The following is a 14,221-nucleotide window of genomic DNA, read 5'->3' on the forward strand; positions in this document are numbered from 1 at the left end:
ACGTGCTTCTCGGGAGGCTTCGCCCCTCTGAGCTCTCCCAGCCCATCTGAGTCCATCCAGCTCTGTCTCGGATTCCCACCCCAGCAAAGCACCTGTGGAGCTGAAATCTACCTTGAAAAAGAACCCCCCCAAAAAAAATAGAAATCAAACAATCAAACAGGAGAGGAAACTTTCTTTAGTGGCAGCCCGGAGAGCTGTGCTTTGGCCAGGCAGCAGAGCCCTCTTCAGTCCAGCAGCCGGTAGTGAAGAGCTGCTTGAACCAAAGTGACCTTGCAGGCACTGGCAAGCTCCCAGTTGGGCCAAGCTGGGATTTAACTGGTGCTTGGGTCCAGTGGCAGGAGACAACCAAATGCACCCAGTGCACCGAAGCTCTCACCATAGATAGAAGACAAGCATCTGCCAAAACCAGAGGGTGGGAAATGAATCGTATAATTACAGATTACAATTCGAGAAGGAAGCATTATTTCACAGAGAAATCTTGGGGCGGAGGAGGTAAAAAGGGGAGAATGGGAATAAACCCACATTCTGAAGCTAATAAACAAAAAAAGTGATTTAACAAAACATGTCGTCATGTGACAAGGTAGTTTTTCTTGCAAGCAGGTGCACCGCAGTTTTAGAAATATTAAATCTTAAGAGGTTTGCATTGCACAATAGATGGCAGCCAGAAAGCATGTTGATGTTTTTTGGCAGTGTTTCAGATGTCATGGTATTTTTTTTCTTTAAAGCTTCCATCAGCAGGAGGGAAAGCCGTGCCAAGGAAAAGGAATCAAATCTGGATGCAGCAAGACTCGCATTCAGACGGAGGCTCCCTGCCAGATGCTACAGGGCCAAATCGGAAACAACCACATTGAGTTCATTACGGCAACTGCATAATCAAAAGCCTGCATAAAGGCAAAAGAAAAAATTAATCTGTTTAATACTTAGCTAAATTCTCAACTGTTGAAATAGATTTGAAGAAAAATTCATCACGATCCCCTCTTCCTGTGGAGAAATTCCTCTCTGTTCTCCGAGACGTCCATGAGGTGGCAGGAGCGCACTCTCCTCTGATGGCCAAAGGGACCGTGACGGGTCCCATTTCCACACCGGGAACCTTGCTCCAGCTGCAGGCACTGCTGAGAAAGCACCACTTTATCCTCCTACTTACTCCTGCTAGAAAGAGATGGAGGAGCAGCACCGAAGGGCACAGCTTCGGAAAAGGAAGCTACTGGTACCTCCTTCCCAGAGAGGTGGGAATGGCTCCATTTGCTCCTCTCACTTTCAGCCCCCCTACGCCTCTTCGGGGAACACATCCCTGCTCACCGCAGACCCTGGCTCTGTGTGTTCATCCCATGCCATGCCTGGAAATTTGTGTACGGGCACTCAGAAACTGAGAGTGCACAACGAGAGAAGGACCCGGACACTCGCCAGGAAGAAATTTCTAAATCACAGCCCTGGCGTGCACAGCTGGGGATCACTGTGGAAACAAACCCTCAGGGATGCCCCAGTTTTCAGCCCTGTTTATGATCCTGAAGCCTCCGCCCAACGGGGCACAGCTGTTCTGGTTGAGCATGGCCCAGAGCAGCCCAGCTTCTGTGCCCTGGGACAGGGGATGGGCTGGTAGTTCTGCAAGCCTTTGGCCAGCTGCAGAAGCGACATCCCAACCCAAGGCTGCCACTAGTGGCTGCAAACAGCTGTACTGCGGGGCAATACTGCCCTCTGCAATGACCAAGGGTTATGTTGGTTAACTTTTCTCTACATCTCCTTTAATCCTCACGTGATGGAAACCTCTGTTATCTCCTGTCCATTGAATTCTTTACTTCTGTACCTTCTTTAACCGCCTCCTGGCTTATGATCTTTGTGTTTCACCATCCCTGATGTGATCTGCAAGATCACTTTCCTATTCTCTTAATTCCTTGTTTGTTCTGCGTGGTACATTAATTGGTATCTTAGCGTTTGGTTGCAGAACGAGTTTCATAAGGAGATACACAGGCACAATGCATCAGATTGCACAAGTAAATCATCCCAAGGAGATGATGTTTGCTCGTGCCCATGGATAATTAGCTTTGTGGCTATGGATAATGCTCAGAAACCAGTGGAACAGGAGCAGTGTGAATCCACCAGCATATGAGCTCTGTGACTTGGCTCCTCAGAGCCCCAGGGACAGCAAAGGGATGTCACTGGGCTACAACAGCTTTGAAGACGAGGAGAGAGTAGAGCAGGAATCATCCCTGTCTCATGAGGACCACATAATTCCCAAGGTTAGTGCCCCGTTACATACAAAATGCAAATCCACAAGACTTGGTGCTCGGGAAAGCTCTAAGCCAGTCTTGAATGCTCAACCTGACTTGAATCATTGCTGCTCTCTCCAGTGTTTAAATACAGTACTAGAAAACCTCTGCCAAATGCATAAACCCCATCCCAGTGCCCCCTGATGTCAGAGGGAAGGTGCCTGCTAACATTGCTGGTCTTCGGACAGGGCCTCAGACGAGCAGCTGTAAGATATTAACCGGCAGGCTCAGAAATTCATCTTTGCTTTAACGAAGTCTAAACCTTTGTAAATAACTCACGGTAGGTCAGGGAAAAAGAAGCTAGCAGCTCCTATCTGGCTGTGTTCCCCTATCCTGTAAAATAAGCTCACACTCTTAAGAAAGAGGAGAGCTCTCTCCACAAATTCACCCCGAGCGGTGGCAGTTCCCATTTCACAAGCCAAACCATTCGAGAAGTGCAAAAATTGCTGCGATGCTTCCTCACCTTTTTCCACGGCCGATAACAATTTCCTCCTTGTTCTGCTCGGCGTCCCCACCACGGCCGTTTCCTACCACTCCCGACTGCCAAGAAATCCCTCCCGCTGCGGCGAGAAGCGTGACAGCTCCGAGGAGCTATCTGCTCGTGGCACGTACGAGCACAATGGAGCAGGGAGGAGGAGCAGGTACCTCTGCCTCCGGCAGGAGATGTGCGGGGCCAGCTGGGGGTACCCGGTACAGGGGGCAGCTCTGCCCTAGCCTTGGGGTGTGGGTCCGTCCCACCTTCCTCTAGCTCCAGTTGTGTGAACCGTGACACAGTTCATAACTGAATATATTTTCTTTTTCAAGGTGTTTCTGAAGCAGCAGGTGCTCATCTGTTATCGGTCGGTGCTGCAGCAGTCCGCAGCATGATTATTATCACCACCTCAGCTGGGAAAACACCAGCTCAATGAGGAAATACTGGATTGGGTCGAAGACGGGCAGCAATAGCTTCACAGTGCATGGAGATCTCACCAAAATGTGGAAATATTAGTGTATTTTCCATTATGCAAATAACAGGATACCCATGTCTCACTGGCATATGCTCAGCAGCCAAGAGAGGCTGGGATCGAGCGTACCATGCTGTCACTTGTGGGGAAAGCAGCCAAAGGCACGGGCACTTTTCTTGCAGATTGGCTCTCGGCCAAATGGCTTTACAGCAGGACTTCCAAACCAGTACCTTGACCACCACATATGCTTTCTCTATGGTCTTACGATCCACCCATGTAAAGGCTCCTACCAGGATCTCCCCATCCCTGGAGGCATTCAAGGCCAGGCTGGATGCGGCTCTGGGCAGCCTGCTCTAGTGGTTGGCAGCCCTGCCCAGAGCAGGGGGTGTGAAACTAGATGATCTTTAAGGTCCTTTTCAACCCAGGCCATTCTGTGATTGTACGATCATTCATTTCTGCCCTAACCCTGTTTTCCATTTGACGTTTCTCTGGTCTCTGTGAGGACCCAAACAAGGCCGAGAGACCTCAGGCCTGGCTCTGCTCGGCACGACAGGCCTGTGCAGAGCCCAAGCCCTGCTGGGCCAACTTGCAGGGACAAAGGGCATCCTAGGGCTGGTTTAAAGTGCAGCTGAAAGAAAGGTGGTCTCTTCTGCAATGAGGCCCCATCTCCCTTTAAAACACACACAGCTGGCCATTTAACACAGCGAGTGGAAGAGCACAGCTTTGGGAGAAACTGCAGACAGAAGTGGTCGTAGCATGAAGTGGGCAGAGCACCTGGCTGCAGATTTCCGTTGAATTAGGCTTTGTAGTAAACTAAATCATAACACAGTGTACTACCAGATGCACTGCTGTTTTCCTATCAACAGGGATTACATTGGTTAAACCATTTTTTTATACTGACTAATTGAGGGAGGCTCGGAGGAGCCGGGAAATGAAAGGGGTAATCAGATATTCCGGAGCTCACACACTCCGAGCACACATGCAAAATGTTCAAAGCGGAGCAGTGCAGGTGCATATTCCCAAATGCAGACTCATGTCTTGGGCGATTTAAAACTGGGCTGGCAAATGAGGGAGTTTTCTGTGGGAGCTACTGTGCCTTCAAGCAACTTCCAGGCTCCAGCTGCCATCTCGTGGCCATATGAGACATCTTCCTCTTTCTGCCTTCTGATCTACCTAGGGCAGCCCAAACTATTTTCCAGGATTGGAAACATCAAAAAATTCTTGGAAATGTTTTCCTCAGGAAAGCCCTAGTTGGAAGCCCCGTATTCCCAAATGGCAGCAGTTTTGTCCTTTTCACCACGCATTAGAGAGGGTACTTTATTTTCCACCAAGTGACACTTGAAAAAGGCGGAATCCAAGTAGGGGGAGTTAACATCACTTGTCACCCTTGAAAGCTGCAGGGATGTTGAAGCAGTGCTCAGCGATATGCTCAGGCCTGAACTCCCCTGACTGCTGGTTAACACCCGCTGGCTTCAGAAAGCTGCAGGGTCTGGGAAGCCAGCGGGCCATGCCACAGCTCACCACGGCCCCGCTCAGCCAGGGACACTGCACATGCAGGCCCCTTCCCCTGAGCTCTTGCTCCAGCCCCGCTCTGTGCAGCAGGTCTCAGAGCCCATCTGCTGCCCCAGGAAAGCCAGCGAAGCTCTGAACAAAACCAGAGGTCAGTCTGCACAGAACAGTTTGCAGGACGTTGAGTCCTGAGGGAAGCTAGTGAGAGTTTGGCTGTTTTTGTGAGGTTTTTTGTTTGTTTGTTTTTGGTTTTGCTTCAACAGAACCAAGATTTTATCCCTCTTCTCTTTTCCAAGCTCATTCAATGTGATTCAGAGTGTCAGTGGGACTTATAGGTGCTCACGGGGCTGCTCTGCTCTGGTGTAGCTATTAGCTGATGTGTAAAACCACAATGTTCTACCCATGTCCTGCTGAATGTCATCCTGGCCAGCAACTACCCTATTCCAGGGTCTGCCCAATTCAATCTATTCATACTTAATGGCATCTGTGCAGTCTCCATTTTAAAGCCCAGGGTTCCTCATACATTGTACACTGATAAGCATATAATAAATAAATACATGGTACATGTGTGTTGACACGAGATGTAGTTGGAACAGCCACTTGAGAGATAGCCATCAATGGCATCACGGTTGAAGTTAGTTAAGAAAAATGCTGCAGGCTTCAAAAGCAGACTTCTTTGCTGCTGGAGGCTGTAGGCCAGGGTTGGATGGTGCTTTGTCGGAGACGCTTGCACCGCACCACAAGTCATAAGCCAGGATGTGACAGCTCCCATCTGGTATTTGCTGCCCCTTGTTTTGCAAGACTTGAGTTAATCAGAAATCTTCAGTTGAAAAACAAACAGCTGATGGCCCACAAAACACTTCCTTCATCTGGTTCTTTTTGGAGGCAACTGCAAAGGGGACACAAGTCATATGCATGGTCCATGGGCCCTAATACAACTCATATATCCTGCTTCCCACCATCATTTCTCATCTATCTTTGGTCTGTTGGCTGTAGACCTGTACCAGTGCTGTGACAGAGATTGTTTGGCAAAGCTTGTGTCCCATGCCAGGTACCTGAGTAGTCCTAGAGGCAGCAGGCTGCTCCACGTCATGTCGCCCCAACAGCAGCATTGCATAGTACAGGATATGCAGAGTTGATACTCTTAGCAGAAATGCTGTGTTTTCTACAGAGGAACACGACTTGAGCAGTAGGTCCTTCCCTAACACTGACAAATCCTGAAGTCCAGAAAAAAGCTTGCGTGCCATCAGATTAAGGTGTCTAACTATTCTTTTCAAACTTGAAGTCCACACATCAACCAGTAACTTTCTTTGGTTCATAGGAAAGGAATCCTGCTTGCAAAATTATTTTATGGATGTTTAGAGATGGGCTTGCCTTAGCTGACTGCACTGAGATGAATGTGGCACACCAGTAATTCAAGAAATAAGCCAAGATAGGGTGTTTCTGTCACGTCTTAAAGAAGTAAAGCCAGTGAGAAACAGAAATTGCCTGCTGATCTCAGGGGTTTTTTTGGTTGGTTGGTTGGTTGGGTTGGTTTGGTTGGTTTTTTGTTTGTTTTTTTTTCAAGGATTTTGCCTTGCTTCATTAAGTACAGCTGGATGGTGGTGCATACCCACACGTAACACCACCCCAGGTGCCACTTAACTCCTTGGGCAAGACTGATCTCTGATGCAGAGGCCTAGGGGCAGGCACCAAATTTAAGTTCGAGACCTGCATCACCCTGTAGCTGGTCCAGGCCTACTACAAAACATCCTCAAAAGGACAATTTTATTTTGAGTGTCTCCAAAGTAAAGCAAAGGTCATGTCCCTGCTGGACCTTTGAACCAGTCGTTACTGTAAAATGATCATGGCTGCATTATGAAAGGACCTAATATCAGAAGAGGCAACTTTCCTTTTACAAGTCTGTCGTTTGGAGGAATTATGGATTGAGCCTTCACATCATATGACAATAAAAAAATCCAGAAGTTTTCCCCTGAAAAACTGGGATCTACAAACAGCAAAATTAACAGGACCTAACAGCTGAAATAAAGCAGTAAATGTGTAAGGAGGAAAACAATCTCTTAAACTGCCTTCTAACGCCCCAGAGAACTACCCTCTGTTACCAGTCAACAGTACTAGGTCAAATTTCATTATCCAGCTCATGGGGACTAGAGTAAGTGAGATGATGGAAAAATTGAAGTAATGTAGAACCCACCGTGTAGATTCACACTGACCCACCCCAAAATATCTGCTCTGTGCTACAGGAGCCCCCAAGCGAGCACCCAGAGCAGACAGTCCTGGGCTGAGCAGCGTATCTGCATGGCACACCAGGTCCCTGGTGGGCACTGGAAGAAAAGGAGTCTGGGAGCTCATAAACACTTCCCTGCAAAAGGTTTCATCACACCCCCAGCAAACCAGGTGCACCAAATATTTTGGGGTGAGCCCTGATTATTGCCTCTCACGGGCTCAATCAGCCAACTCGTTGTTTGTGCAGGATTGATGCAACGCTCCTGTAATCTCTCCATCTCACAATGGCCAACCAGTTCCTTCTCTGCTCAGCCTGCCTCCAGATCAGATGAAAGCATATGTCATGTACTTTGCTCAACTCAGAGATAAAAGTCACTGGTAAGAAAGGATGTCAGCTGTCAGGTAAGCTGGTTTTGTAGAAGCATTTTTTTGCAGGAATGATTAAAAAACGTTTGTGACCATTTTGGTGAACTTGGCTTCAGGATAATAACTAAAGGGATGAGCTTCAAAACACAAAATATCAGCAAAGATTTGGCAAGGAAGTTCTGCCCTTCAGTCTCTTTGTTTTGCCATTGGTCTTGGCCCTGAGATCACATCCTCTGCTAGTCACAACCACAACTCCACAATACCTGACCTACCCTTCTGCAGAGCTGTGGGGACCGTCTCTTAATACGTGGGTACATGTCTCATCAGCACATGTTTACCTTTGTACATCCAGAATTTGGAGCCCCGAAAGTTGTGTGCTCCTGAAAATGGCACTCAGATGTGGAGAAGGGAAATCTGCCCTTTCCCATTCTCCATCTGGATTTGGTGTGAAGGTTTAATCAAGTTCAGTTCTCTTGTGGTGCACAGAGTCGATGCCAAGTCTAGGCACAGGCTGGATAAGTAGTTGCTGAGCACCCCTGCACGTTTCCGAGCAGAGTTGTGCAATGGATCTGATGTATTTCAGCGATAACAGTGGGGATCCTCTGCCTTTCTCAGGGCAAAATAGGCTTTGCTAACACGTTAGCTAAGATTTTATTGTAAAACCATGGCAAAATGAGCCATGTGATCCATGCTGTATGAATGAAATTCCAGTCTGTAACTGCTCGGGCTGCAGACTCCCCACCCTGGTTTACAAGCTGTCCTACACCATGCTCGGCTCTGGCTCGTGCTGGCAGATGGCAAGGCTGGGGCCACACTCAGTTTACTACTCCAGGCTCTGGTATGTAAACCCTGTCCTCTCCAAAGGGTTTTTGCAGCAAGCTTGGTCTTGCCAGGTGCCACGCACTCCCGGTTCCCATGAATTTCAGAGGAAGCACTTGGCAGTTTGCAGGGCTTGGCTCATACCATACGAAGGAATGTCTCAGCATCTGTGGCACTTGGATTAGCAGGCTTCATGCTGCCAAGCAGAGCCGAAGCCGACTCCTCACATCTTTGATTAGATCAGCCTCAATCCAATTAACATTGCCTAATACAAAAAATTTCAGTTTACGGTCATTGACCTTCAAGAAATCACATGTGATTCAAGTTTTGCAGTGAAAGTACGGTATCTGCTGTGTGCAGAGCAAGGGTTTGGGTGCAGTTCCAGTTCCTCAGGACTTCTATGTACAGTCTTATACGCTGCAGATGATGTCTTGAGGATGTTGATTGTCTTACAAAGAAAACATCCTGCAAAAAGAAGGGTTCTAATTGCTTAAACATTTCCTTTCTTCTGTCAAAGCCGCTAGATTCCTGCAGAGACCAGAATTGCATCTGAAAAGCACAAATTTTGTGTGAGAGACTCAGATAAGTGCTGGTTTATTGTAATTAGACTTATTACTACTTATTACTAAAATTTCTAAATCACTTATTGTATTATTTCCTGGTGGTATTCCACAGAAGCTACATGACATGAAAAACCAGCACTTTGCCAGCAGCGATGAAGGGCTGGGTTTCCATGAGCTGCTGGTGAGTAAATCTGGACATGAAAATGTGGAGACAAGACGGGGAAAAGACAAAAATAAAAGTGTCTCATCATTGCAGGGTAAATTTGAAAAGATCACTTTCAATGTTGCTTGTAAGGAGCCACAGGAGGTAGGAAGTTTAAATCTCTGATCCCCCTATCACGTCCTTTTGGATAATGCTGGATGCTCAGTTGCTGCAGATGGGCTCCAAATGCTTGGGATGGTCTTGCTGTGGAAAAGCTAGCAAACTCCAGTGGAAAAAAAAAAAAAAAGAAGAAAAAAAAAGAAAAAAGAAAAGAAAAAAAAAGACTCCTAAGGCACTTATTTAAATACTTGGCAGATTTTTATCAATCAACTCACAAACAACATTTATCTAGCACAGAAATGCATCCAGCTTAGCTGTACTTAAAAATGTCTGGACTTGCCTATCACAGAGCATGGACCCAGTTGTGCCTTCCTGGAGCTGGGTGAAATGTCTGCACTAATGTCTTCTCTCCCCAGCACCACCTCCCTCCTTCTGCCAAGAGAGGAGCAGGATGGGCCAGGAATGGGGCTGCAGGGGACGCGAGCCTCAGCCCTTTCATGCAGTGCTGCTTTCATCACAGAGAAATTTCCCCGCTCCTTCTTTAAGAGGCGCCCTAAGGACAGAAAGAAGAGAAGGAACAGCTGCTGTTTGAACAAAGTTTGCACTGCCAGAAAGCTCAGAGAGCAAGCAGATATCTTCTGAGCTGGGTTCATGTCCAGACCCTACAAAAGACCCCTGTGTCTTCCACAAGCCACGCCATCATTCAATACTTCGCTTTACCCTCTGCCAATAGCATAGTAGAGATTGCACATTTTGGGGACAAACGTGGTTGCACCTCTTTGTTTGGCACCACACATAGCACTGTGGTGCTCTGATTTGTCTAAGGCCTTTAAATCATTCATAATCATGTTTATTAAGAGCCACTAAAGCCTCTGGGACATGGTAGGTACGTTCCAACCTGACCAGGCATTTCTGGGTTTCCAGCTGTGCTGTTGCTAAAAGACAGGGGAAGCATGATCTGAAATAAATGAATATCATCAACTTCAAATCAAAGCATGATCGAAAAACCATTTCAGAGCTTAAAGAACAATTAACTGAGTAATGTTTCACCTGCTGGGCTGAAATCAGCCCAGAAGGAAGCTTGAACTCCCCAAACTTGTTACCTAGAGTGATCTTTCCAGACACATTAAGGCAGTCTCTGTTACTCTGTTGGGTGGCCGTGGGGTGAAGGAAGGAGCAGGTTGCACGGAGCAGGAGCAGGGTGGCGAGAGGGCTGGGCTGCTCGGTGTGGGGCGACCCTTCCACCAGCCTCATGCCTCGGGGTCAGTGGATAGGGGCTGGCTGCAAAGAGACTGCCCTGACTTTTGCTGCACAGACAGAGGAAAACCCACTGCAGGGCTGGGTGAAGGGGACAGAAAAGGTCCCTTGGGGTATAGAGGGCAGCTAGAGGGGCCTCAGGTGCCAAGGTCTGAGTAAAATGAGTAAACGATGAGGGGCTGGTCCCAAAGCACATGCAAGCCCCTGGAAAGGCTCCTGCTGACTTGACTGAACCAAACCCTTAGAGAAGCTCGCTAATGAATTCATGTAAAGTCGAAGAGTCCTTCCACTCGAGCACTATTGACTGATTTATAACAGGCACCAGCATCCAGTGGTGAAAACAAGGAGCTTCTGCTGGCTGCTCCGAGCACAGCATTTTTGAGCTGACCTGATGGAGTGGAACCCAAGGAAGGGGCGAGCTTCACGTAGGAGGAAGGGGGCACTGCTGAAAACACGAGGGGAAGCCAAGGCCGGTGGGAGCTGAGCTGCGTGGGGAGTGTTTTGTTCATGGGCACAGAGCTGGGTATTGTTTGCCAGTATGTCCAGAAGCCAAAGAGCCCTCAATCCCATAAAAAGAAAAAGCTGGATGTGAGAGAAAGGGAGGCAGCATGGCACTAAGAAAAAGACACAGGGCAGGGGGTTGTTTTTTGTAAGTATAGCATTGCTACTAATTTAGATGGAATAAATGAGTGGGAGCATACCACAGAAATAAGGGAAACCACCTGGAGAAGGCCTTTCACACTGGTGATTGCCATGGAGTGACTGATAAAGGAGAAAGGATTGCACGTTTGCAGTGTCTGCGTTTGCTTGTGTAGCTGTATCCAAAACCATGGCCAAGAGCCCACTGCTGGGACACCATAGCTTAGAGGATTTTCAACAGTCCTCATCCTAAAAGCACACGGTGAAGGTGCTCAGACTCTTTTCAAAGCAAGGATGTTTAATGATCAGGGCAACAAGGGGAAAAAGCAATCTAATACTTTGATCCAGATGTGGTGATCACATCAGACAATGAAATCCTACAGAAGTCTGATTGTCAGGGAGAGCCCATTCCGTAGGCATTTATTCTGCCATGTAACTCATCCCCAAAGGAGATGCTGATGTCCTTGCTTCTGGTTTTGGTCCCACCATGTGCCACAAAAAAAGCCAAGATCTCTGGCTTTCCGCAGGCAATATAAGAGATAGGCTCTTGCTTTCTTTTTACAAAAAGATACAATGAATGCAAAGTAAAGTAGAGAGAAATGACCAATAAAAATAGAAATTACTGCTTGACTTTGACTCTCATTTGTGATTTGGCTGCTGGAGAAACAGACACATTCCTCATCTTAGCAGCAGCCCTCAAACCTAACACATTTTTGCTAGCTTTGGGCTCTCTCCTTGGATATTGCTTTCCCAGCATCAGACTTACAACAGTTGCAAAATATGGATTCTTGGCTAGCTCTGCCAGGTTAGAAAAGGAAAGAAGGAAAGCAGATGCAATTGATGGAGAAGGAAAAGGAAAACAAAATTCACAAAATAGTAGGAGCAGCGGAAGTTGTCCCTCATTTTGAGCGGTTTTCAGGGCATAGCAAAAAGCAGCAGGAAGGACAGTCACCTTCTCTGGGCTATTCTCACTGAGGTCTGTCTCAGACACAAGGCAATGAAAGCTCCAGTACCAGCATCCTGACACTTGCATGGGTCCCAGGACTTCAAGGATGTGGATAAAGCCAAGTCCCTGCCATCCAGATACCTTCCCTCCTCAAAAATGTTCTTCTCTTCATCTGTTGAGAACCAGAACAGAAAGTGACAAACAAACAGACCGTCTGCTGGCAGTTTTGTCAAGGTTTAATTGCAGCATGCCCATTTTGTCTGATGGGGCTTTACCTTCCCAAGTTGTGATCTGCAGTGCGGGCTGCCCACTCAGGCCAGGGCAGGTGGCACTACAGAATGTGCTTCTGATTTTATTCCCCCCACCAGAAAAAGCTGATTTATAATCCCTGTAAAAAGAGAATGGGGCACGGGATGTTGCCATCTGAGTATGGACGTTTGTGTCATTAAACCTGTCATTACTCGTGCTACTCAGCAAGGCAGTTGTAGCGCTGACGCCAGCTTTGGACATGTACCTCTATTACCAGAATCTCCCTTACGAAGTACATATCCCATGTAATATTCAGGTGATAAAGACCCATAGGAAAGCCAACCCTTTGATGAGGGTGTGGAATCAGATATAGTGAGAGTGACACAAATCATTTGCTCATCCCTCACCCACCCCAAATCCCAGACTTGCACCTAGATAATTGGAGAGGGCAGGCGCCTGTTTTCCAGTGCAAGTGCCTGTGTGGGGAACAGGGCACGGATCATAACAAGCACCGCTGTTTTGCAGATCCACCCATTACAGCTTGCTTTACAAGCATGATGTAAAAGCAGGACTGTAGGCTGCTAACCATTCACAAAGTTCACCTGGCATGAGAGGGCTGCAGTGAGCTGGGACTTTTAAAACCAATTTGCTTTTCCCTAAGTTTCTGGAAACTGATATGATTAAACCTAATGAAGATGGGAAAATATTCTGAAAGAGTTCAATTACTTCATTTACGCCAGATGGACAGGTCAGAAGCAGGAGGAATCCTTTCCATGGAGCATCTGCACAGTGTCCCCATCCACGCAGCCCAGGCAGGGGGTGCTGGACATGCTGTTATATGTCACAATGCTCTATATGAATGGGAAATGTTTGGACAGCAGGCTGGTGTAAAAGAACACAAATCGATGGGAAGCAAAAGGTGTGTTTTGCGATTAGGTGGTTGTCTACCTCTGCAAAGAAATGGGGAGGAAATCTGTTCACGTGGCCTTTCAAACAACCTGAGTCCTTGGAAAAATTCTGGAAAATTTCCACTGCAGTTGGATTTCCTGACACAGTCAGATTTTCTACCAGAGGCAGATTTTCCATGTCAGATGCTTGTTCCTTCCCTTTTTGATCCCCCTGTGCCATATGAGTACAGGCTGTCTCATTTCAGCCTGTAAGGCAAGAGCGATCTTGGATAACATGAAGGCTAAACGAGTTTAACCGGGGAGAGCTCACTCTCAAGGCCCCTTTCTTCCTTTCCTTGCCAGGCCCTGTGTTCCTGGCTATAGCAAGACTTCCACCACAAACAGAGAGGAGATCTCCTGCCTGCACACCACAGGAGCAGTTGGCCTTCAGTCCCTCTCAGGCTTGCAGAACCACAGTCCAGCCCGCCTGCCAGGCACGACGTGGAGGAGGAGACCTTTTAGCAGCACGTCGGAGGAGAAGCGAATACATCTGGCAACAGAGACAGAACAAAGGAGCTGGAACATTCAGCAAAGAGCAAAATTAGAGTGTCCTGAGGCTTGCAGGGGTTGGAGGCTCCTGAAGAAAGCACTTCCACGTAATGAATACAGAGCGGTGTATTTATAGCTGGCATCAGGCCTGGCCCTAGCTGTCACCTGACGGGCAAACATCTCCGGCCAGATGATCACACAGGGACATTGCACGCTACCATAGCAGCTTTCCACAACCTTCCTGCACATTTCCACACGTGCTACGGCCACACACGGCAAAGATCCCATCTTACCTACTGAAAAACTAGTCATAAGGACATTCCTATCAGAGCAATACGAAGAAGATGATCCAAGGTCACTTGCCTACTATCTGGTGTCATCTCACCAAGACGTAGTGTTTGCATCTCTGCAAATAGGTGCAGGCTTAAAGGGCTTCTGAATCAGACTGCTTCAGTAAGGTATTTAAGACAGTATCTGACTTTACATGAGTGTTTCCATCACAGTTCTCATGCTTGAAGTCAAATATGCCCTTTAGGACCTCTATCAAGGATGCAGTGATGAGCGTTGCTACTATGCTTTCCTAGAACAGCGTGTGCTGTGAGGACTAGGTAATGCATTTTGCATCTCTTATGATTCATCGTGCCTAACAGTTATCTTAAGTTTGAGCCAGAAATACAGCCAGCGGATTGTGATCAATTGACATTAATAAACGCTTGGGAGGGGAAAGGATGAGCCACG

General features: G+C 47.4%; 1 long non-coding RNA gene across 1 annotated transcript; it reads right to left on the reverse strand.

Annotated features, from left to right (window-relative positions):
* Positions 1 to 411: 411 nt before the first annotated feature.
* LOC310901244 lies at positions 412 to 2,901 on the reverse strand. The gene is made up of 2 exons (XR_014585656.1): positions 2,731 to 2,901; positions 412 to 1,109 (listed from the first exon to the last, which is right to left on the reverse strand). It is a non-coding gene; the product is annotated as an uncharacterized lncRNA (long non-coding RNA).
* Between the last annotated feature and the right edge of the window lie 11,320 nt (positions 2,902 to 14,221).

The sequence above is a fragment of the Anser anser genome (assembly GCF_964211835.1).
Source record: "Anser anser genome assembly, chromosome: 5".
Classification (NCBI taxonomy): Eukaryota; Metazoa; Chordata; class Aves; order Anseriformes; family Anatidae; genus Anser; species Anser anser.